Below are 24,438 nucleotides of genomic sequence, written 5' to 3'. Positions count from 1 at the left end.
CTGGATGTGTGATGAGCTAATTGAGCGTCTTGAGCTACATTTAGATTGCCAGATCCATACTTCCAGTTATTTTGGTGAGAGTAACTTAAAAGTAATGCAATAGTAGTGTAATGCCTTACATTTTAAATACAGTAATATTGTAATGTAACTCATTACTTTAAAATGACAGTAACAAGTAATAAATAATGCAAAACAGTTTTGAAGTAACTTGCCCAACACTGCAAATAATCATCCCATGTCCTTTTAAATATCTTACAGTGGAATCACCAAGAACAAGGGTTGTGGGATCAGGTGGTGTTATGAGCTGCTTTTTGCCTCTTTCCACAGCTCTTCGGTTGTGGTGCAATCTCTTTCTATGATGTGCTTGTCCGGCTGAAAATTCCGCTTCCACATCCCTGAGGCATTCAAATTTGTTCTGAAGCCTTATGGGCTGTGGATTTTCCATAAGATTGTAAAACCTATTGTAGCTTGCAGACCTGGCGTTAGGGTTTTGCTAGGATTCGAACCTGGTTCGTTGGTGTGATAATCCAGCAAACCCCCACTAGGCCACCAGGGGGATGACTCAAATGCAGAGGCGGAAGTAGAAAAAGTATCAAAAAGGTTTATTTACAATATGTACAAAAAATATCCAAAAAGTAAAAATACAAAAACGCTCAGAAGATCTAAGGGAAAAAATAAAAAATCTAAAAGTACAAAACAAACGCCAAAAAAACAGAAAAGAAAAGGCAAAAATACCAAAGCTCAGAAGATCCAAAAAACTACTAGGTCCAAAAGAAAAGCAAAATGCAAAATAAAGAACACGGTACAGAGGAAACTGGAGATAAACATAACAGCACAAAGACTCCGTGACAAGAGGACTGAACTCAGGGGGTATAAATACACAAACTAAATTGAACACAGGTGAAGATAATCAGGACTAAACAGGCAATTAACACAAACACAAAACACAGGAACAGTGGCGGCCTCTAGAGGCCAAAATAAACATGACACGAAAAGGAAATAACAGCGGCCTCTAGAGGCCAAAACAGTCCTAGTCCTAACACCTGGCTCTGTTTCTAATAGCATGGCTGTGGAGCATGGGTTGCATAGTATCAGAACGAACTGGTGTTGAGGTAATTACTCTTCTGTTTTTATTTTTGGGCCTGCCACCCATCGTGTGCCAGTTTTCTGTACTCACATTTTGCTTTCTTAGATCGATGCATTCATCCACTCGATTTGCAATGCCATCGGCCTGTCGGGGTGCAATCTCTGCATTCTCAGCCACTGTTTCTGTACTCCTTTTGTGAGATATCGCTCTTAGTTCATCCGTCTTTGGCAGAGCATCAATCTTTGATTCCAGGATAGAAATCCTCTGTTCTAGTTCTCAGAGGTGGAAAGTAACGAATTACATTACTCGCGTTACTGTACCTGAGTAGCTTTTTTGTGTACTTATACTTTTTCAAGTAATTTTTAAAGAGTGTACTTTTACTTTTACTTAAGTATGTTTTCTTTTAAGTAGTGTACTTCGGTACATTTTACATCACAACTGTTACTGAGTAAAAAAAAAAATAAATAAAAAATTAAAAAAGGCTAAAACGGAGAAGGGGAAATGCGTTCTGGAAATGAATCACGGGAAGCACAGTTGTCGCGCGCGAGTCTCACACAGACAATGGCGGACATGCACTGGCGCTTTAAGGGGGGGGGCTTCGGGGGGCTCAAGCCCCTGGGCCACAGCCAATCAGGGGCCTTGTAATATTAATAAAATAATAAACTGTCGGAATCATGGGCCTACATTAATGTACGGATAGAAATAAGGTTAGAAATAAATGAGTGCACAGTAGCCTGCTGTAAGAGACATGGTGGATGTGGTTCGCGAAATGAACACCCACAACTGTACCAGAATAAAATGTAACAAAATGTAACGTCACGCACGAAAGCACGCCAAAGACTGCAGACTACAGAGACACAAATTTAGAGGCTTTGAAAGATGAAGCGTTCACATGTTAGCGGGGCGCATAAAAGGAAAAAAAGAGAGATGCAGGTAATGATGGAATCGTTGCCTAAAGTCACAGACTTTTTTAAGGTAAGGATCACCAATCTGTTCAGAATATCAGCTACTTATCAGTTATCAGCCTACCAGCAGCTAGGCTATGTGCAGCTAGGCTAGATATGCTATGATCTGTCCAACAGTAAAATAAATCAGTTGTGATTTGAATACGTGTCGTGTGATTTGAGTTATAATCCTGTTAGTATAATAGCATATTTCGATGGGGATAATAAAATGTCTAAAACGGCATCTACTGAAGAAATTGATGAAAAGATTGTAGCCTATAATTTTCACAGTTCAGGCAGCAGACAGAGTAAGCATACTGAGGGGAATAGCAATACAAAGCTAGCGCAGATCCACATTTCTCGCTAGCTGTGTTGGGTGTGTTGTGTGTGGATTTAAGTGAAATACTTGAGAAGTTCTGTGGTCAAGACAACGTTTTAAGGTAAGGACACTTGATTATTAATGTTTGCCCACCGTGGCTTGTTGTTGACGAAAGGCCCACATAATTTTGCCTTATGCAGCTACTGCTAGCATCATGCTTTGAACTAGGTTAAGCTCATTTGCGCTAAAGGATGGGTTTATTGAAGGACTTTGATGTAGCTAGTTTCTTTTTTAAAAATCGTATGCTCAAAACAGTATGCCCGTGTTCATCATGTTTAACTTTTTTCTTGATGGAGTGCGTGAAATATTGTTGCAAGTGGTATTTTGATGCAGTCATGTCAAAAAGGCAGTTGAATGCACGGTCTTATTCAAGGAGAAGGAAGACTTGCATGATGCTTGAACATAGATCGGTAAAATAGACCCTAGTAGGACTTGGTTTCGTGTGTTTCGGTCTGTAGAGTTATGAGTTTGGCCGCTGTCCATGGTGTTTACGTTTCATGTGGCCGCCGAGCCAAGTACCTTGACTTGCAGTGAATGTTTGTTTTCATGCCGCTGAGCTATTTTTATGTACAGTGGTGCTTGAAAGTTTGTGAACCCTTTAGAATTTTCTATATTTCTGCATAAATATGACCGAAAACATCATCAGATTTTCACACAAGTCCTAAAAGTAGATAAAGAGAACCCAGTTAAGCAAATGAGACAAAAAATATTATACTTGGTCATTTATTTATTGAGGAAAATGATCCAATATTACATATCTGTGAGTGGCAAAAGTATGTGAACCTCTAGGATTAGCAGTTAATGTGAAGGTGAAATTAGAGTCAGGTGTTTTCAATCAATGGGATGACAATCAGGTGTGAGTGGGCACCCTGTTTTATTTAAAGAACAGGGATCTATCAAAGTCTGATCTTCGCCTCGGTCGACGATTTCGGTTGGAAAAAGCTTCCCTGCAGAGTGTATGCAAAAGGAAATGACTCTGGTGGGACTTGAACCCACAACCTTTGAATGGCTTCTCTGATGAGCCTAGAAGTCCAACACGCTATCCATTGCGCCACAGAGCCCAGCTTGCCCTAACTTCATGGTGTTTCCTCTCAGATTCTTTCAAATTCCTGGCTGGCCTCACGTTTCCTGTTCTGTTCCAGGGACAAGTCCTTTTCTTGTCATAACAGATGAAATGAACATGCAGTAAACCTCAAAACCAATGAACTCTGGGAGGATCTAAACCCACAAGCATCAGCACAAGGCTTGCAATTCAACATCCAGTATGCCACCATGCCGTCTTCGCTCGTTTTTCAGCTCAGAAAGTAAGACGGGCACGGAAGGAATCGGTCTTGCACTGACAGAAGACTTTTGTCTCAGGTACTGCTGGGATACCATGGCTCCTGTTTACTGGCAGTCCCTATTGGGCCAGTTTTATCATCTTGGCATGGCTTTTCATCTCACGCTCTTCCACAATTATGGGCGCCATACTACTTGCCTGTACTTCTTGATTGTAGAGGTGCATTTTTGTCAGCAATTGAAAGAAACCTTCAAGAGAGTCTCGAGAGCAAAGACCTGTGGCAGGACCTGAATCGGCAAGCCTTTAAATGCAACAAGCCTTCTCTGTGAGCAACTGAAATCAACATTCAGTTGAGTCTTGCATCAGGCGCTGCTGGGTTTTCTCCCACATGGAGAACGCAAGTGTTGGCTTTGGAGGTGTAAGCACAAATTATGGCAGGAGTGAATGTCATGAGTATTGTGAGGAACTGGAATTTCAGGTACAGCTTCCTTTTGGCCAAATTCGGAGGAAGAGGTGGAACATGGTGATATTACTGGTTGACTGGGGTCAAGAAAGAATTGCATCTCAGATGGAAAAGAGGGAATGGCCATATCCAAAGGATTTCGCCTCAGGTCAACGATTTCGTTTGGAAGAAGCTTCCCTGCAGAGCGTATGCAAAAGGAAATGACTCTGGTGGGACTTGAACCCACAACCTTTGAATGGCTTCTCTGATAACCCTAGAAGTCCAACACGCTATCCTTTGCGCCACAGAGCCCATTTTGCCCTGCCTTTGTGGTGTTTCCTCTCAGATTCTTTCAAATTCCTGGCTGGCCTCACATTTCCTGCTCTGTTCCAGTGCAAATCATAAACATGAGAGAGGACAGCCCTGACGAGTACCTCTACTCAAGGGGAAGATATCCGATACTGAACCATTTATGAAAACCCTCGCAGCTGGGGACCTGTACAGCACCTTGATCCACTCAACAAAACTGGAGTCCAAACCATACCTGTTCAAAACATCAAATAGATACTCCCACCTGATCAAATGCTTTTTCAGCATCCAGTGACACAGCAACAACCTTGCTTTTTTGTCATTTGCGTTAATTGTATAACATTTAGAAGCCGTCGGACACTGGAGTGTGAGTTCCTACCCCTGATGAATCCTGTCTGGTCCAGTCTCACTCAAATGGGCAACACTTCTTTCAAACTTCTAGCCAGAAGCGTAGACAAAATTTTACAATCAACCCCAAGCAAGCTTATTGGTCTATAGAATGTACAAATATCAGGAGATTTATCTTTCTTTAAAATCAGAGAAATATGGGTGAGATTTAAAGTTAGTGGGAGTGTGCCCCTCCTAAATGATTCCATAAACATGTTAGTTAAGTGCCCCACTTCAAATTTTGCCATCTTTTTATAAAATTCAGGTCCAAACCCATCAGGGCCTGGTGCTTTCCCACTCTGTAGGGATTTAATGGCCTCCAAGACTTCCTAGGCTGTGACTGGCCTACACAGACCTTTTCTGCTTTCTTCAGATAGGGTAGGGAGATTAATTCTGTCAAAAAAAAAATCCTTAGAATTGATATGTTTTGACACTCAGATGAGTATAGCTTGAGCTAGATGAGCAAGTAGCCAGATGGATTTATTCCCAGATTCAAACAGTCTGTGCCTGGCATAAAATATTGCTGATTCTGCTTTTTGAGTTAGCAGTTGAGCTAAAGCAGATCTGGCTGCTTCTAATTTCTTCAACACATAACTGGAGAAAGACACTTTAAAATCTCTTTCCATGATAGCAATGTCTCGATCAAGCTCCAACTGTTTTGCTAATATGTTCTTCCTCTTCGCAGTTGTGTAAAAAATGATAGACCCTTTGAGGAAGGCCTTGTCTGTTTCCCATAAGGTCGAGGCTGAAACCTCAGGTGAATCATTTGTAGAAATAAAAAAGTTCCCATTGATTTCCTAAATATGTTAAAAATGCAGGATTGCTAAGAAGAGATGGATTTAAATGCCAATGTCTAGATAAAGGGTCATAGTAAGGAGGCAGGCGTTCTATAGAGATTGATGAGTGGTCTGAGAGAATGCATGTGTTAATGGAGCAGGCTCCGGTTCTGTCAAGGGCCGATCTAGAGATGAAAATATAATCAATTCTAGAAAAAGAATGATGGGGATGTGAGGAAAAATGTGAAATCTTTCTCTCAGGGATTAGTGACTCTCCATGTGTCAAATAACTTGAGGTCTGACCAAAGCTCTATTGTTGCTTTTGCCATCTTTGATAACAAAATATTATTTCCAGATATTATTTGTCAAGATATTATTTGTTTATTGGTGACCTTGTTAAAATAATAAAGACAAACTCTTTCTTTCTTTGCCCGACCTAACTTTTCCCTATTTCCTGGTTTTCTCCATGCTCAACAAGCAGCTGGACTGTTAGTCTGCAGTAATTCTTTCCCCTACTTTTTCATTAGACAGATCACACAACACTCAGCTGTTCCTTTTCAAAATTCAACAATCCCCACTCCCTAGTTACTTACTTACTGACAGCTGAATCCTTTTGAAAAGAGACATCATCTTGGGGGTGTATGAGGGGGGTCCATGCAAAAAGCTCAATATTTCTAACATTTGACCACCAAAAATGTTATCTATCTATCTATCTATCTATCTATCAAAAATGCTCGTTGGTCAGACATTTCCCTGCCTGTTTGCAATGGATAATAAAGCTGTAAAGGTGTAAGAGATTGACCAAGGCCAAATTACCCTATACCAGCTTTCTGGACCTCCAATACAGTTTCACTAACCTGATCCAGTGTTAAATGTAGCTCAGGTTTCTCTTCATTAACATATAAAGCTTTTGTGGTTTACTACAGATTGCTGGAGAGGGGCATATTATGGCCCTTTTCCACTACCCTTTTTCAGCTAGCTTCAGCTCACTTCAGCCCGACACGGCTCGCGTTTCGACTACCAAAAACAGCACGACTCAGCTCGCTTCAGCCCTGCTTAGCCCCTAAAACTCGCACAGTTTTGGAGTGGGGCTGAAGCGAGCCAAACCGTGCCGAGTGAGGCTGGGGTCGTGAGGAGACACTCCCCTGTGCAGTGATTGGTGAGGAGGAGTGTCCTCACATGCCCACACATGCCCCGCGAGCACGCTGGGATCTGTAAACACCGTAAACCCGGAAGGAGAAGAATTACGAATTACGAGAATTATGAAGCCTTATGCTCCTCGCCTCATCTATACACTCTTGCCAGTATCTGGACAACAAGCCACAGCACCAAGACCAGCAACACTAACGACTCCATGTCCTCCATGTTTATTGTTTACTATCCGGGTCGTGAGACTACCGCTTAAAAGATCACTGATGTCACTGTTTGCGCCGCCTAACGACATCACGTGACTTCCACCCACTTTCGCTAACTCCACCCAATGTGTCCACCCACTTCCAGCCAGCACGGTTCAGCGCGGTTGTAGTCGAAATGCAACTCCAACAGCCCCACTCAGCTCGACTCAGCACGGCACGGCTCAGCCCGACTCAGCTGCGTTTGTAGTGGAAAAGCGGCATTAGTAAGCTCAACTGCGTTTTTTTTTTTTGTAGGTTCTGCTCTGGCTGAGTTGTACATTTTTGGTGGTCAAATATTAGAAATATCAAGCTTCTTACAAAGAATCTCCTCCAACCATTTGGTGCACCCCTGAGATAATATCTCTCTTCAGAAGGATTCAGCTGTGTTTACCTTTCTGGATTTTAATATTTGGAAGTGGTACATTTAAAGCTGTTAAATGCAGCCAGTTATCAGTTTTCTGCATTTTGGTTAAGATCTGTTCTTATCAGTTTAATATCTGATATGTTCTTTAAATGAGAATGTTATATTAAACAGATTTTTAGAACAGGGAGCTGGAATAGGGGCTTGCTCTTTCTGCTCCATGCATCAATCTGGTATTGCAGTACCTCCAGGAATAGTGCCCTTCTTGAAAAAAAAAAAATCCTATGTCATTTTTGTGTTTGATGTGTTTTCTGAATGATGATGATCAATTAAATTGATTTTTTTTTAGAGCAGAGAGCTGGAAAAGGGGCTTACTCTTTCTGCTGTATACAGTAAATCAACACGGCGTTGCAGTAGTTCTAGAAATGATGACCTTATTAAAAAAAATTACAGCCAAATCCTTTTGAAAAGAGACATCATTTTAGGCGTGCATGGGAAAGAATTACTGCAGACTAATGGTCCAGCTGCTTGTTGAGCATGGAGAAAACCAGGAAATGGGAAAAAGTTTTGGAGCTATACCAAAAGCTTGATATTTCTCATCTTTGACCACCAGAAATGTTCAGCTCCCCCAGAGCAAAGCCTGTAAAAATAAGTTGATCTTATTAACATTCCTCTCCACAGAAATCTTTAGTAAAAGGCAAAAGATTTATGTGTCAATGAAGAGAAACCTGAGCCACACTTAACACTGGATCAGGCTAGTGGCACTGTATAGAGTATTTTCACGTGACGTCATCAAACCGAAAGTCGGCCATATTAGAGGCATTGGACACATGAACAGCAAAGCAAGCTTTGTGAATTTTTCAATAAACAAACCAAATAATGGTGAATTACTGCACTGCTTTGGGTTGCCACAATCTCTCAGATCTTGAGAAACATCTGCACTTCTACCGATTACCTAAAATAATCAAAAATCAGGGGGAGGAAACCAGAAAATTGTCAGAGGCGCATCATCATCTCTGGCTTGCCAAACTAAACCAGGATCTGGCCAACAAAAATCCACACAACATAAGTGTGTTCAGTTCACTTTGTATCAGGTATGAGGTTTTTTTTTTTTTTTAAGTTTTAATCAATGTCTTAAAATTAAGCATGACACCATACTGTCTAGGGCAGCATGGTGGTGTAGTGGTTAGCGCTGTCACCTCACAGCAAGAAGGTCCTGGTTCAAGCCCCGTGGCCGGCGAGGGCCTTTCTGTGTGGAGGTTGCATGTTCTCCCCGTGTCCGCGTGGGTTTCCTCCGGGTGCTCTGGTTTCCCCCACAGTCCAAAGACATGCAGGTTAGGTTAACTGGTGACTCTAAATTGACCGTAGGTGTGAGTGTGAATGGTTGTCTATGTGTCAGCCCTGTGATGACCTGGCGACTTGTCCAGGGTGTACCCCGCCTTTCGCCCGTAGTCAGCTGGGATAGGCTCCAGCTTGCCTGTGACCCTGTAGAACAGGATAAAGTGGCTACAGTTAATGAGATGAGAGATGAGACCATACTGTCTAGCTGTGATGGTGCTTCTGTATGTTCTCTTGAGAGTAAGGTAAGGTTAAAAATCACAATCAGCCATCTGCTGTCAGCTGAGGTAGGCCCACAGGGGATGTGATTCATGATCTACAGTATATCACTGTCCATGTAATGTGCACAGTACACACCTTTGCTTTCACCAGACATTTGTCACCAAATTTCCGTGCTTTTCATTCCCTGACTCAGTCACAGCACATCTGGTTCTAGGCTTCTAGTCCCTTGAAACACTTCAGATCCTCAGCAGTGTATGGACTTGGCAAAAAAATTAAATAGTTGATGATGTCTGGGTATATTACAGCAGGCAGCAATGCATTGTCTTCACTCAGTTCCTCTCCCATTTCATATCGTTCCAGGCTGTTGATTAACTGCAATTTCTCCAGATAGTAGGCTCTTACACTGGGCTCTAGGCCTTCTACATGCTTTCTAGCAGCTTCTGTCTTCTTATTGCAAGTTTCTTTAAAATGTTATTTTTTTTCCTGGATGAAATGCAAGCACTGTTTACGGAAATCAAAACCGCCAACATGGCACACATCCAGAACTTTTGTGTTTTGGTGCTGTTGGTGAAAACACTATTGGAGGTCCAGAAAGCTGGTATAGGGTCAGGTGGCCTGGGCCAATCTCTTGCACCTTTACAGCTTTCTTAGCCATTGCAAACAGGCAGAGAAATAAATAAGCCAATAAGTAAATAAAAAGAAAAAAAAGAAGATAGGTGGTGTTGTGTGATCTCTCTCATAAAAAAAGTAAAAGAAAGAATTACTGCAGACTCACAGTCCAGTTGCTTGTTAAGCAGAGCGAAAACTAGGAAATGGGGGAAGAATCAGACCAGATCAAGCAAAAAAAAAATATATATATATATATTTTTTTTTTTTTCCCTTTCAAACAAAGTAACTATTTCTAGAACTACTATAACGTGATAGACACATACAGTAGAATAAAAAAAGTAAACCCCAAGTCTAACGCTATACTTTTAAGCAAACATTTATTATTCTTATTTAGAGAGCGTAAACGTTAAATTGACTCTCTGAAAAGGAAAAAAATAGAGCTCGTCTTTTTTTTTTTAGTTTTTAAACATGGGCACCATTCCTGGAGATACTGCAATACCAGGTTGATGCATGGAGCAGAAAGAGCAAGCCCTTATTCCACCTCCCTGTTCTAAAAATCTGTTTAATATAACGTTCTCATTCCGAGAACATATCAGATATTAAACTGATAAGAACAGATACTACACTTGATCTTAGCCAAAAGGCCGAGAAGCGATAACTTACTGCAGGGAACAGCTTTAAATAAACCACTTCCAAATATTAAACTCCAGGAAGGTAAACACAGCTAGACTCCGCCCCCAACACCTGGATCCTTTTGAAGAGAGACATCGCCTTGGGGGTCACAATATTCTGCTCCGTTGTGTTCCACCAAAAGAGATCCATCATCTCTCCAAAGCCCAGACTTTTAAAATTTGAAGTTTAGAACTGTAGTAATTCAATAATAATAATAATAATAATAATCAATTCATTTGATTAATTGCAAATCTTGCATGTGATGATTAACTCATTCTACCAATTTGCAAATGTGTTTTAAGCGAATAACGCATTGGCTGTCGGGAGGGTGTATGTTCCTTTCCCTCATAAACGGCAGTAAAACCCATCCGGAGCCTTAAACCCTGCGTTCCATGAGGCTGCAGGGGGAGTCGCTCTCTTCTGGGGGAGCTGCAACTAGTTTAGAATGCGAGTTTAAGCTGAGATGTGATTGGTCTAACGGTAAAACAGCAAGAGCGCTCGAGAACTTTTTTGATACGTTGAAAGGTTACAATTTTACTTGGCAACAGAGTGTATCTGAATTCTGATTGGTTGTTGTATCTGAATTCTGATTGGATGTTGTTATATTATTGCCCTTCTGTTGTTCATGTCGTAAAGTCAAGGAGCAAGGCCTCTATCTAAACCGATAATATTTAGGATTGTGATATTTAAATGACAATGGTTTTCACCCACCACATTTATCAATGCCCAATCATTCTTACGCTGTGATTGGCAAGATACAAACGTTTCATGAATCACACGTGAACCCTGTCATTTCTACACTTTCGATTGATAAATGATGGCTATTGTGTCATCCTCGTTAGTATAGTGGACAGTATCTCCGTCTGTCACGTGGAAGACCGGGGTTCGATTCCCCGACAGGGAGGCTTCAGCAATATATTAACAGGGGAATGTAGTGGTTCGCACTGTCACTTCACAGCAAGAAGGTTCTGGGTTTGAGCCCAGCGGCTGGTGGGGGCCTTTCTGTGTGGAGTTTGCGTGTTCCCCCTGTGGCAGCTCTGGTTAACCCCACAGCTCAAAGACATGTAGTTCAGTTAACATGGGGTGGTGTTGGGCTGAAGTGCCCTTTAGCATATATATATAAAATGTGTGTATATATGAATGACTCACCACACTTCGTGTCAATTAAATCTTATTAATAGTAACAGATCTAGATAAATCCAGTGACTAAAGACCAAACTTTAATATGCCTAAAGTCAATGTTAATGTCAATTATGACTATTATAAATTGCCAATGGTAGACCCTCTGATGATAATGTTCTTCTAATAATATTTTATTTCTAAGTTAGTAAAAGTACTCATCCTGTAAATGGATCATGATTTGCATATTGCAGATACTCCCATATCCTTAGCCATTTTGCACTGTTACCATTTACACTAATACAATTTGTGCTATTTCTGCTTGTGTGGTATTGTATGTGTGTGCTTTTTCTTTAATTAATGCTTGTTTGGTTTGTGTATTTATGTTTACACCGAAGGTCTTGGAGAAACAATATTTCAATCTGTGAAAAAGCCCGTTTGCATGGCTCCGTCCTCCGTTGCACAGTTGCTCTGTTCACTAGATGAGCTCTAGTGCTCCCTTTTTAGTGAGCTCAGTCAGCAGGCTGGTAAAGTCCAAAAAATTAGGAAAAACCTCCTGTAATAGCCAGCCAGCCCCAGGAACTGCCTCACCCCTTTTTGGTCTTGAGTCTTGGGCAGGCCACAATCGCTGCATTCTTATCAATTTAGGGATGCACCTGCCCATGACCCAAATGAAAGCCCAGATACTGTACTTCCACCCACGAAATTGCACACTTCCTTGGGTTTGCTGTGAGTTGTGCATATTTCAGTGATCTCAGGACAGCCCTTGGGTTTTGGAAATGCCACTGCCAATGTCCCTGTGTGCTCATGACAGGAATTGAACTATGATGCAACAGCTGGAGCACACCTCTGCAGAACAGGGACCTAATCTGTGAGCAATGTCCACTGAGTAAGCCAGCTGGTCCACGATGTCCAGGGAAATGTGTTTGAAAATGTCAACGATGATATTCTTCACGTTCTCACCTGCTTGCTCTGGAATGCCAGACACTCGTAGATTCCATCTTCTTTCGGCATCCAGGTTGCTGCATTGTTTCTGAGGACACTGTTCTCTTTTTCTAAGATGTGGACTTTATTTTGTAAGACGACGACTTTATTTTTCACGTCTTCTACCTGTTTCCCCATAGAATCAAGGACGTCGGTGACACTTTTAATGGAATTTGTATTATCTTTAACCATTGCCTCAAGTGACAGCAGCCATTTGAGAGATTCTTCTTGCATCTTTTCAATTCTTTCCATTATTTTTAGCAAAAGCAAGATGGGCACAGCCTCTTTATGATCCTCGTCACTGGCACGTGTCTTCGACTTTTTGGCTGGTCGTGGTTTCGGAGTTTCTGGTAGTGGCACCAAACACTGTTCCATTCCATCTTGTAAACCATCTGGTTCAAACTTTTCACTCAGAGACTCTCTGGCATAGAAATGCATTACAGCGCAGCTATCTTCCTCTGTTTCCATATTGATGGATAACCTGAAAAAATAGCAAGTATGCTTACCAACCAAGGGCGGCTGGTGCATAAGGGCGATTGGGCGACGCACTGCCAAAATGAAAAAAAAAAGTTTTTTTTCTTTTTTTAAAACAAACTTTCACCAGCGCTGCTCGAGGCTGTTTTAATCTGTCTCTGGGTATCATTGCCCAATCAGGGTGGTCTTGCTTCTAGAATACCGCCCCATTTGGGGCGATTTCAGTCACGTTGAAAATCGCCCAAGAGTTCACTGATAGAGTCCCATGTTAATATATTTTTTTTCTCCTGACTGACACTTCAATGCAATCTCTATGGGTTCCAGGGGGGCTTGCCCTAACGTGCTTACGTCACTGCGAAGCGCGGCAAAGTTGCGTTCGATCCGCTCAGTTTCTGAGGTGAGATGGATGCGGAAAGCAATTCAGTGCGGTCCTTAAAAGAAGTTCCATTTAGTCAGCAATCAAATCGAGCTAAATTGGCAACAAAACAAGCTGGACCCCCTCGACCAAATCTAAACATAAAACAAATTTCGACAAGGGGGGAATCATATACTCGAGGTTTTACTTCAACATGGTCCCAGCGCAAATCCTGGCGAGCTGGCTGCGAGGACGCCTCAGCGGTTTTCTGCTCCCCCTGCTTACTTTTCCACCCTGGAGGTGGCTCCACGGACAACACTGCTTGGATGGTCACTGGAGTTTCGGACACGCATCATTTGTCGGAGAAAATAAAAAAAACATGAGTCATCAAAGATTCACATGGGCAGCTGCGTGAAATGTTCGGCTTTTGGGAGAGTGAACATCGCTACACAACCGGATGAGGGCTACAGGCTAGCAGTTCACCGCCACAACGATGAGGTGAGCAAGAACAGGCACATATTAAACCAGCTCATCCAATGCGTGAAATTTTGTGGAGTGTTCGAGTTAGCTCTACGAGGCAAAGACGAAACTGAGGGCTCCAGTCACCGTGGTGTTTTTCTGGGTTTGGTTGACTTCGTGACTCACACACACACAGTCACAGAATCCGTTCACTTTTGATGTTTTCAATGTGCATTTTTATATTTGCCACACTTTGCTCTGAGAGTTAGCACTTTGGTAATATCCTTGGTAAATACCAGTAATTGCAAGATCTAAAGATCCACTCATCTATTTATTCAACTGCTATTGTTATGTTAGCCAACTATTTACAATGTTTTGTTACAGTAAATGCACTTTCCTGTTTGTCCTTAAGTTGCACAGTCTGTAAAATTCTTGCTGGTCATGGAGTTTGAAGTACAAAATCTATTTACAGAACATTCTGTAGAACAGTTGACTTGCTACCTAGGTCAAGTTACTTCAGTCCTGTGGACATTTATGGTCCATGTAGACATAACGGGGGAAAATTGCCCCCCCTGAAAAAAAATTCAGGAGCCGCCACTGTTACCAACTCCTGTCGGTTTAGTTCGTATAGTGTTATGTTCACTTCTCCTTTAGTTAGCAGGTTCACTGAATGGTTAGCTTGAGGCATAGTTGGATAACTGAATAAAATGAAAGAAAACAAGGATTAAAAAATTGTTTCTGAGCGAGGTCCTTGTAGTAGCTATTTAGTTTATCAATTAGGTTCATTCTAATCAGCCCTTAAGCATATTTAGCAATTCAGCACATTAGGTTTTGTTCTTCATGTTGCGGAGCTCCACAAATCACATATTACACTTAGGGTTGCCACCTGTGTCTGACAAAAATCCTGGACATTTCGACCATCCAATCGACCTTTTTGCTTGTAAGCAACGGCGCCCTTCGCACATCTAACCCAAGACAAAAAAAAAAATAATAATCACCCTTCTACGCTGAAATTGTATTGCTCTAATTAGTAAAAATGACGCTTTTGCTAGTTATTTGTTTAGTTAATTGCTTTACATAATAAAGCAGGTCTTCATTATTTTGGTTTATTTCCAACAGTTTTTGGTTGTGGACGCCTGGGGGCAGTAGTGGGCACAGGTAAAAGGGGAATACATAATTAAGTTCTGTTTGTTTGCTTATGTGGAATAAAAATAACTAATTTTTCATTGTATCTAAGAATACCTGAATGTAACAATGTAAGGTGTAGTGTCAAACAGCTTACCTGGTTGCTTAGAGTGTGGTGTGTGCTTTGCTTGTGCTTGCCGGTGCCTCTGCTGCTTGCTGCTCTTGGCTAAACAAATACATAGGAGGACATGTAACTGATATAACTGGGCACATACAGGAGTATGTACTACACTACACTATTTCATTTAATTCACCAAAACCTTACCTAATCTTCCATTTATATTTGGTGTTTTTCTTTGCTGCTGCTATGAGTCCTGGCTGATTTTCAATGAATGTCTTGAACTCAGTACAGGACAACTGAAAGTTTAGCCTGACTTGAAGCTCAGCCTTCACCATTGCAACAGAGAGTCTGTTTCTTTTATCAGTCCAAGCATCCTCCATTGCCCCTTTTCCACCAAAGCAGTTCTAGGGCTGGTTCGGGGCCAGTGCTTAGTTTGGAACCGGGTTTTCTGTTTCCACTGACAAAGAACTGGCTCTGGGGCCAGAAAAACCAGTTCCAGGCTAGCACCAACTCTCTGCTGGGCCAGAGGAAAGAACCGCTTAAGTCAGCGGGGGGCGGAGTTGTTAAGACCAACAACAATAACAAGACCGCGAAAGATCGCCATTTTTAAGCGACGAGAAGCAGCAGCTGTACAAACGCGAAGTCAGCCATCATCATTATTATTGTTGTTGTTGCTGCTGCTTCTTCCGTGTTGTTTTTGCTTTGATATTTGTGCCAAGGTTTATGCAAATGTAGCGCCGTAACTGACGTATACAGCGACGTAAGTGACGTATACAGCGACGTAATGACGTATTCAGCGACGTAATGACGTGGCTCCGCTTAGCACGGCGAGCTCGGAAAAGCAAACTGGTTCTCAGCTGGCTCACAAGTTGAAATACACATTTTGCCCATTATGTACAAAAAACCGGGACATTCAGTGTCCCGGATTTTTTTTTTTTTTCCGGGACAGACCATGAAAATCCGGGACAATCAGGAAAAACCGGGACAGGTGGCAACACTAATTACACTGATGCCATCTTGGCTGCCCCCTGTTGCTCTATGTAGTTTTCATAACAGGCTTATTAAATAAATATACAGCAATAATGTTCCAACAAATATTTTAATGAGTCTGAGTTTTGACTTTGACAGAGTTACTAACACACCAATGATCATTGCGTCATACAAAATAAATAAACACACACACAGGCAAGGTGGCCGAGAGGTTAAGGCGATGGACTGCTAATCCATTGTGCTCTGCATGCGTGGGTTTGAATCCCACCCTTGTCGTGTGCCTGCTCTTTTGGATGGCATGGTGACGTAGTGGTTAGCATGGTCGCCTCACAGTAAGAAGGTTCCGGGTTCGCGAGGGCCTTTCTGTGTGCATGTTCTCCCTGTGTCTGCGTGGGTTTCCTCTGGATGCTCTGGTTTCCCCCACAATCCAAAGAAGGTTGAAAGCTAACCTTCACAGCTCATCAGAGGAGCATATCAGCAGAAAAGTAGTGTGGAGTTAGTTGATTAGGTAATTGTTACAAACAGTGCCAAGGTTGTGGGTTTAATCCAAATAGTGGCTGTTTTCACAGATGCATGGGCGCTGCCGGGGGGGGAAAGGTTAGAACAATTCTAGGGGCCCAGCACTGCCATGGGGCCCTTTAAGGGGCTGATAATATGATTTTAATAAGACTTTTGAAATAACAATGCAAGATTCCATCTGGTAAAATGAGCTAATTGAACAAGGTTGTCTATTTCTTGAGTTCTTCAACATATTGTCATTTAACCCTCCCCCTTTTGCGAAATGGTATGGTCCAGTTCTGGTAGAAGCGCGATGCGTTAAATCTGTGTGCTGATCAGTGCAACTCTACTTGCTGCTGTGTCGCGGTGCAGCAGCCAGCCAGCCAGCAGTGGACTGCGTACAGTCTATGATCGCTAAATATGAAGCGTGGCTGTCAAAAACGTAAAGAAAGGCAGCTGAAAGCTGAGAGGGACCGGAGAGGCAGGCAACTGGTCACTCAGTTTTTTCCAAAGAAAGGTAGCTATCGCTCACATGTGTTCAAAATATTAGCGAATGGTAAATGAACAGTATGAACGTGGTTGGATTAGCCTATCAAGAGAACACTTTTACAGTTTGTACAGTGACATTTTTTCCATTTTAATAACTGAACTGACTTGTGTGATAAACAAGATGAAATATTACGTTATGCTGGTGCTAATAACTAGTGCTAATAACCAGTTTCATAACTAATGGGGTGCCCTAAATATGCACAGATTCAGCCTCAGGGGGACCTCCGCCCTACCAAACCACTGAACCCCCCTTTGGAGAAGGAGGTAAACAGCAATACAACCCATAAATGCTTTAGGATTGAAGTTTTTAATGACCGAGCTCCATATACAGTTTGCTAGATTAAAGTGTTGCTAATAACGGACACCAGTCAAGTGTTTGACATGGTTATGTGTGTGGAATGTTCACACGTTCTAAACCATTGGTTTCAAATTGAGGAGCTGGAGAAAGCGCAGCACACATAAAAGAGGGATAGAGGTTACAACATATGAAGAAATACATACATAATTGATCAAATTGAAATGTCACTCCGTGTCACTTTGAAATAAATTTATAATGAGATGTTTCCTGTCTTTTATGCGTAACATTTTTAAGGCTACTGAGTATGGAGTTCATCACAAACTCAAGGTCCATGGGCTATCAAAAGTCAAATAATGACAATATTGCAATTGTGACAAGGGTGGGCAAAGTTGGGGGGCCCAAAATTCTAATCTTTCATGGGGCCCAAAATTGCTGGGGCAAAATTTCTGGGGCAGCTTGCCTGCGACCCTGTAGAACAGGATAAAGCAGCTTGAGATGAGATGAGACAAGTCTATTTGAAAAAATTAAATAAAAACTGTTTTGCGAACTTAATTCCACATACCATTTAAAAAAATAATTCTCATCTCGATGTCAATAATTGTGGAACGGTGTCAATAACTATGGAATGGTGTCACATCATCTGACACGCTAAGTAATCGGGAATCAACTTATTTTTTTTTCAGTGGAAGTTTGAGTGACTATTCATGCACAATTTACATATTGAAAGTCTCTTCTACTTTTGCAATGGCCAAAAGATCATTAAGGTGTCAATGATTGTAGCTGCAGCTCTACTTCTGGATACTTAAACTTACGACCTACGATACCCTGTGGTAGGAGTGGTGCTGTTTCAGATTGGCGTGCTGCAGCAGTACGGTGTGAAGGTTTTGGGCACACCTGTAGAGTCCATCATCGCCACAGAGGACAGACAGCTGATTGCTGACAAGCTGAAGGAGATCGATGAGAGGCTCGCCCCCAGTGTGGCTGTGGAGTCGGTGAGCCCTGCTCTTCTCTCGTTACACTCCACACGTGTATATCCAATATCCAGCACATGATATTCCCAGTCACCCGCTTTTAAAGGCCTACATAGATCAAATGGGTGTGCTTTTATACGAATGTTTGCATGTGTAACATTATTTATGATAATATTTACTCGGTATGTAATGATATATTGCAATGATAAATCGTGATACATATTTATGATGATTTGAATAAATGAATTACAAAACAATATCAACTGTGAGCTACTGCTCACTTACGTATCCCCTCGCTCTCGCTTATATCAGAATGCAAGCTATTGAAAGAATATGACACTTATTATGAATGTTGACTTCAACAAATAATTAACCCTGACAAGTAAGTAAAGAGCAGTGTTCTCCCCAGGTATTTCAAATAGCATCCTGGTAAACTGTCATTTTGAAATAGCATTTTGCTTCTTGAAATGGTGTCTAAATCCACCGTATATATTTCATAAATACATTCAGTTGGTAAACAGATAGTCGATGTGCGACAGACCTGAAAACGGTATACACAGTATAGAACCCCAAGCTGAAGTTCGGTACCAAATATCAAAATTAGCCGGTCACCGGTGGCAAATCGCCGTCTGTGGCTTGTTATGCCACCAGCTATTGTCAGTCGAGTCACAAAATTTAATATTAAATATTTCTGATGGCAAAATAAGTTGTGAACGTAAATTACATCCACTATGTCATGTATGTCGGTTGCCGCGTCAACTTTGTTTACATCCTCGACATGAGTGCAGCCATTACTGCCCCTTGTGCCATATGTAAGCCGTACTCTGATTGGCTTAGTGTTCCATGGACTGTGAATGGTTCATACCATCATGTGACTCACAAATGGCGACGAAGAGAGTTGCAAGCAGCTCCATGCTGGATGCGTGGCTAAAAAGGTCTAGAGGGAAAGGTAAGTACGTTTTGAACGCAAATTTATTCTGTCATTGTGTTGATACAGAAAAATAAATACATCTTAGTCCACTGTTTCTCAGCCTTGCTTAAGACATTATAATTGCAGATCGTAAAGTTGACTCTGCGTTTGACAGCTGCTCGAAAAAACAAACTGCGTGCGTAGCAACGCTAATCAAGCTTAAGCTAGACGACCTGCCTCAAATACCCGTCCCGGGTAAATGTTATCCCAATTTTAGATGACCTGTTCCAAACCATCCCGCCCCATGAAAAATTCGTACTTGCATCTCTCTCTCTCTCTCTCATATATATATATATATATATATATATATATAGTTCTTCATCTGTATTCAAGATTTCACCATATTCTTCAATAGTATTAGAGAATCTGGAGAAACTTGTCACCTTAGCTTAGTCAAAGTGCACATCAGACTTAAAATTATTATATCATCCATATGTGGATTTCAATCGGACTACTTTTTATGTGTTTGTTTGCAAATATTTCTGAAATTTGATAAAATGACTGAGGTATGGTTTCATATTTCAGGTTTCCAAATGGTATTGATTACCCTTTATTTTCACCGTTAAAAGTTACCAGAGGCCACCATTTCTCAGTGCATTTCATAAAATTTTCCGTGCCCAAACCCCCCTGCACGCTTTGCGTGCATTATGTCTGCCACTGGCAAACATTTTACGATTGTGCACCCTGCTGTAAATTATTTGTACCCTGCTATTCTCCCAAACTTTGAAGCCCCTGCAAGCAGTTGTGATTTGTAGTTGCTGAGAAAAGTGTTTCGAAAATTTTGTGAATCCACCCTATATGTTTCGTAAATACATTCAGTTGGTAAACAGGAAGTCGATGTGGGACAGACCTGAAAACGGTATACACAGTATAGAACCCCAAGCTGAAGTTTGGTACTAAGTGGCTATGATTTGTGGTTGCTGAGAAAAAGGGTGTTTTGGATGGACGGAGAGACAGACGGACGGACAGAGGTAAACCAGTATATCCCCACTTCTTTGGAGTGGGGGTATAAAAAAATGAATTGTGATTATCAGGCTGTGTAATCACTAAGATAGATAGATAGCTCCCAAGCTGGGAATTTGTTTTGTTGCAGCAGCAAGTTATCAAACATATGAAAAGAAAAAGACACACTGTGCAACATAAAATAGAATTTAAAAAAAGAACAAGCTGACTTTACAATATACAGATAAAAATGTAACAATTAAAAAAACCTATATATGCGCTTTGTACATGTGACTGTGCATTAATAGTGCTAAAATCAAGAATTGTGATAAATGAAGATAAAAACTGTGCAAAAGTGTCAGTATTGAATGGAAGACAAATAAATAAAAACAAATCAACTCTAACAGTGCAAATGACTAATGACAGTAAACCCAAAATTATACCTGTTCAGGTAGCTTTTTTTTTTTGCCATGACCCAGATTTGAACGAGGGTTGCTGCAGCCACAACACAGAGAACTAACCACTATACAATCATGGCACTCAGGTAATCAGACACTTGCTTGCAAGACCATACCACTCATGATTTTCAAGTTCTGCTCCGGAAACAAAACCTCCCCCTCAGACTAACCTGAGAAACTAAGTCTGAAATTGTTTCCATGGAAACATGAAAAATTAAAATTTCTCAAATTTCTTAGTATGAAAAGGCACATCTACATCACCTTCTTAATATGTATACCAAGTTTCAAATCCGTATCATGAATAGTTTTGGATATATGCTCCGGAAACAAACATTGCTCTTAGAAACTAAGTCAAAATCTATTTATGTAAAAATTTGAAAAATACTTGAGAAAGTAGCCAGAATGTACAGTCCACAGCCCACTCTACGATTGACACACTGCATTATTTAAAATGTGTGTCTTTTTTTTGTGAGGCAAATCGTAAACAGAAGCTAACTGCAGTTAGGAACTAAAGTTGTGAGTGATGTTCCAGTAGGGTCTGTGGGCTGTTTTCTGTTTCCACTGACAAAGAACTGACTCTGGGGCCAGAAAAAACGGTTCCAGGCTAGCACCAACTCTCTGCTGGGCCAGAGGAAAGAACCGCTTACGTCAGCGGGGGGGGGGGGGGGGCGGAGTTGTTAAGACCAACAACAATAACAAGACCGCGAAAGATCGCCATTTTTAAGCGACGAGAAGCAGCAGCTGTACAAACGCGAAGTCATCCATTATTATTATTGTTGTTGTTGCTGCTGCTGCTTCTTCCGTGTTGTTTTTGCTTCGATATTCGCGCCAAGGTTTATGCAAACATAGCGACGTAACTGACGTATACAGTGATGTAACTGACGTATACAGCGACGTAATGACGTGGCTTCCCTTAGCACCGCGAGCTACGGAAAAGCAAACTGGTTCTCAGCTGGCTCGCGAGTTGAACGAGTTGTGAACCAGCACCAGCACTGGCCCCGAACAAGCCCTGGAACTGATTTGGTGGAAAAGGGGTAACAGAAAGGCCCCCAACAGCCTCGAACCCAGAACCTTTTTGCTGTGAGGCGACAGTGCAAACCACTACATCCCCCTGCTGCCTAAGTTAATAAATTTTTAAAACCTCCCCGTCAGGGAATCGAACCACAGTCTTCGGCATGACAGGCGGAGATACTGTCCACTATACTAACGAGGATGACGCAATAAGCCCTCATTTATCAATCTAACGTAGAAACCAGCGCAGATCAAAGTGCAGAAATCACCATATGACAGGTCTCACGTGTGATTCATGAAACGTTTGTATCTTGCCAGTCACAGTGTAAGAATGATTGGGCATTGATAAATGTAGTGGATGAAAACCATTGTCATTTAAATATCACAATCCTAAATATTATCGGTTTAGAGGCCTTGCTCCTTGACTTTACGACATGGAGAAGTGTAATATGGTCAAGAAGAGAAACTTATCTGCCCTCAGAATAGAAGCTTCAACATCACAAATCCAATGGAATAAATTATTTCTATTTGGCAGCCTGAACAGTAGCATCACAGGAAGGCAGGAAAATGTGGTACGGAAAGCACTTAGGTGGAGTAAAAATGTTGTGTGTTATTCCTCACCTCATGCTTATGGAATGTTCAACAAACTCATCAGACTGGTCAGGTCTCCTATATTACAGTGTCATATATAATCACATACAGACCCAGTCTACCATAGAAACAATATAAGCAGCCGTTCGCCAATGAAAATAAATTTCTAGAGATAACAAATAGTATTAGCTTAAAGTTTAGAGGCATCTATGATCTAATAATGATGCTCTCAATTTTATAAAATTAAACTTTGCCTTAGGATGTAGCACAAGCAAATATTTTTGCCTCGAGCCCCAGGAAAAAGTTGTCAATAATTATTTCGGTTTTCAGTCCGGTGATCAGAATATTTTTAAAGAAATATTGCTGCTGGCTCATCCAAGTGTAATACTTCATTGAAATGTGTTTTGAGTTGTTTATTTGTATGTTGGTCATATTTGGCTTGTGTTTCTAAACTTATACTTTTGTAATGTCAGGGTTCAAAGCTCACATAGCTGCAGTCACGTGACCGCGCCTTTTGATATGACTTAGCGTTCCGACTGATTCACAAATCACAACAAAGGAAGGAGGACAAGGACAGAGACTGAAGATCTTAATTCATTTACTTAAAGAAAATAGAAATATTTACTAAATGAATGTATGGTGTGAGTAAGGCAATTAATCAGTAGTGTTAGACAGTGCAAGCATGTGATGATAGTGTAGTGAAGAGCTGTAACATGAAAGAAAAAACAAATATAAAACAAAGCCACAACAAATAACCAAACCCAAGACAGCAGGTGATGAGCTCCAAGCCCCCACCACTTCCCAAAGGCTCCTCCTTTTAAAGGAGATCCCAGGTGTTTCCGTAATGAGCTCCTCAGCCACAACTCCAAGCATCACAGCGGCAGCGCTGAGAGTCTCCCAGCCTCCAATCCAGTGTCACTAACCTGATCCAGTGTTCAATGCAGCTCAGGTTTCTCTTCACTAACGTGGAAATCTTTCACCTTTTACTAAAGATTTCCGGGGAGAGGGATGTTAATGAGCTCAGCTTATTTTTGCAGGCTTTGCTCTGGTAGAGCTGGACATGTTTCATGGTCAAATGTTAGAAATATCAAGCCTTTTGCATGGAAACCACACACACACACGGTGACGTCTCTCTTCAAAAGGATCCAGCTGTTGAGGGCGGGGTCTAGCTGTGTTTACCTTTCTGTTACCTTTCTTACCTTTCTACCCAATCAGAGTTCAGTGCTATTTGGCTTGAAGAATTCTCTGCGATTCCAGAAAAGGTTAAAATTGTCTATGAAGTTTATACCAAATAAAAAATAAGTTTTTCCAAGCCAGGTGTTAAGACTGAAGAGTCTAGTAAATGCAAAGCTTCCCCTTGCAGGGAGTGGGCCACTGATAAAAGATTGTATTCTAATCTTATAGAGATCAGAAAAAAGTTTTCTGAAATCATCTTGGACAAACAGCTGTTCTCTGAAAACATCATTTGCTCCCACATGCACAACAATACGTTTGATAGTTTTATGCTCGGACATGAGTTTCAAAATGCTGTCTTTGGTGTCAGAGATGGATACATTTGGAAGGCAGCAAATAATCAGTGTTGGGAGTAACGCGTTACAAAAGTAACGAATTACTGTAATGCATTGCTTTTTGCAGTAACGCGGTAATGTAAGGCATTACAGAAAAAATTTGGTAATATTTTACTCAGTACAAATGTCAGTAATGTGCGTTACAATGCATTTTTAACCTGGAATAAAGTGGTGGTTTTTTTTTTCCTTCAAACAAATTTGCCAAAATCACGCGAGATCAGCAGAGGTGAAACGTCCGCGCAAAATGTTTCACTTCCTTTTCCTTTAGGTTACTCAGACAGGAGCGAGAGATGAGTGAACCTGCAGCTGATCTAATGTCGGATAGCACATTCTCCAGATGGGCATACGCCCATTACTTTAAGTTTGTGAAAAATAAGGATATGAAGAACATCGTAGTCAGATGCACTTTGTGTGCTAAACCTAAAGAACTGTCCACTTCCCGAAATAGCACCAGTAACTTAACTAAATGGGGGCGGCACGGTGGTGTCGTGGTTAGCGCTGTCGCCTCACAGCAAGAAGGTCCGGGTTCAAGCCCCGTGGCTGGCGAGGGCCTTTCTGTGCGGAGTTTGCATGTTGTCCACATGGGTTTCCTCCGGGTGCTCCAGTTTCCCCCAAAGACATGCAAGTTAGGTTAACTGGTGACTCTAAATTGACGGTAGGTGTGAATGGTTGTCTGTGTCTATGTGTCAGCCCTGTGATGACCTGGTGATTTGTCCAGGGTGTACCCCGCCTTTCGCCCGTAGTCAGCTGGGATAG

The 24,438-nt window shown here is 41.5% G+C and overlaps 6 non-coding genes and 1 pseudogene across 6 annotated transcripts; 3 read left to right on the top strand and 4 right to left on the bottom strand.

Annotated features, from left to right (window-relative positions):
* Positions 1 to 3,381: 3,381 nt before the first annotated feature.
* Positions 3,382 to 3,471, bottom strand: trnar-ucu (transfer RNA arginine (anticodon UCU)). Its single transcript is given in 2 exon segments — positions 3,382 to 3,417; positions 3,435 to 3,471. It is a non-coding gene; the product is annotated as a tRNA-Arg (tRNA).
* An 882-nt stretch (positions 3,472 to 4,353) lies between these two features.
* On the bottom strand, positions 4,354 to 4,443 carry trnar-ucu (transfer RNA arginine (anticodon UCU)). Its single transcript is given in 2 exon segments — positions 4,354 to 4,389; positions 4,407 to 4,443. It is a non-coding gene; the product is annotated as a tRNA-Arg (tRNA).
* A 3,003-nt stretch (positions 4,444 to 7,446) lies between these two features.
* Positions 7,447 to 7,625, top strand: LOC132897546 (U2 spliceosomal RNA; annotated as a pseudogene).
* Positions 7,626 to 7,979: 354 nt separating this feature from the next.
* LOC132896116 (U5 spliceosomal RNA) lies at positions 7,980 to 8,094 on the bottom strand. The gene has a single exon (XR_009655939.1). It is a non-coding gene; the product is annotated as a U5 spliceosomal RNA (small nuclear RNA).
* A 1,898-nt stretch (positions 8,095 to 9,992) lies between these two features.
* Positions 9,993 to 10,183, bottom strand: LOC132897048 (U2 spliceosomal RNA). Its single transcript, XR_009656227.1, has one exon. It is a non-coding gene; the product is annotated as a U2 spliceosomal RNA (small nuclear RNA).
* A 5,837-nt stretch (positions 10,184 to 16,020) lies between these two features.
* trnas-gcu (transfer RNA serine (anticodon GCU)) lies at positions 16,021 to 16,102 on the top strand. Its single transcript has one exon. It is a non-coding gene; the product is annotated as a tRNA-Ser (tRNA).
* A 6,953-nt stretch (positions 16,103 to 23,055) lies between these two features.
* On the top strand, positions 23,056 to 23,170 carry LOC132895933 (U5 spliceosomal RNA). The gene has a single exon (XR_009655882.1). It is a non-coding gene; the product is annotated as a U5 spliceosomal RNA (small nuclear RNA).
* The last annotated feature ends 1,268 nt before the right edge of the window (positions 23,171 to 24,438 follow it).

The sequence above is a fragment of the Neoarius graeffei genome, chromosome 1, assembly GCF_027579695.1.
Source record: "Neoarius graeffei isolate fNeoGra1 chromosome 1, fNeoGra1.pri, whole genome shotgun sequence".
Lineage (NCBI taxonomy): Eukaryota > Metazoa > Chordata > Actinopteri > Siluriformes > Ariidae > Neoarius > Neoarius graeffei.
The sequence above is the reverse complement of the archived record's forward strand: the minus strand, read 5'-3'. Positions and strand labels throughout refer to the sequence as shown.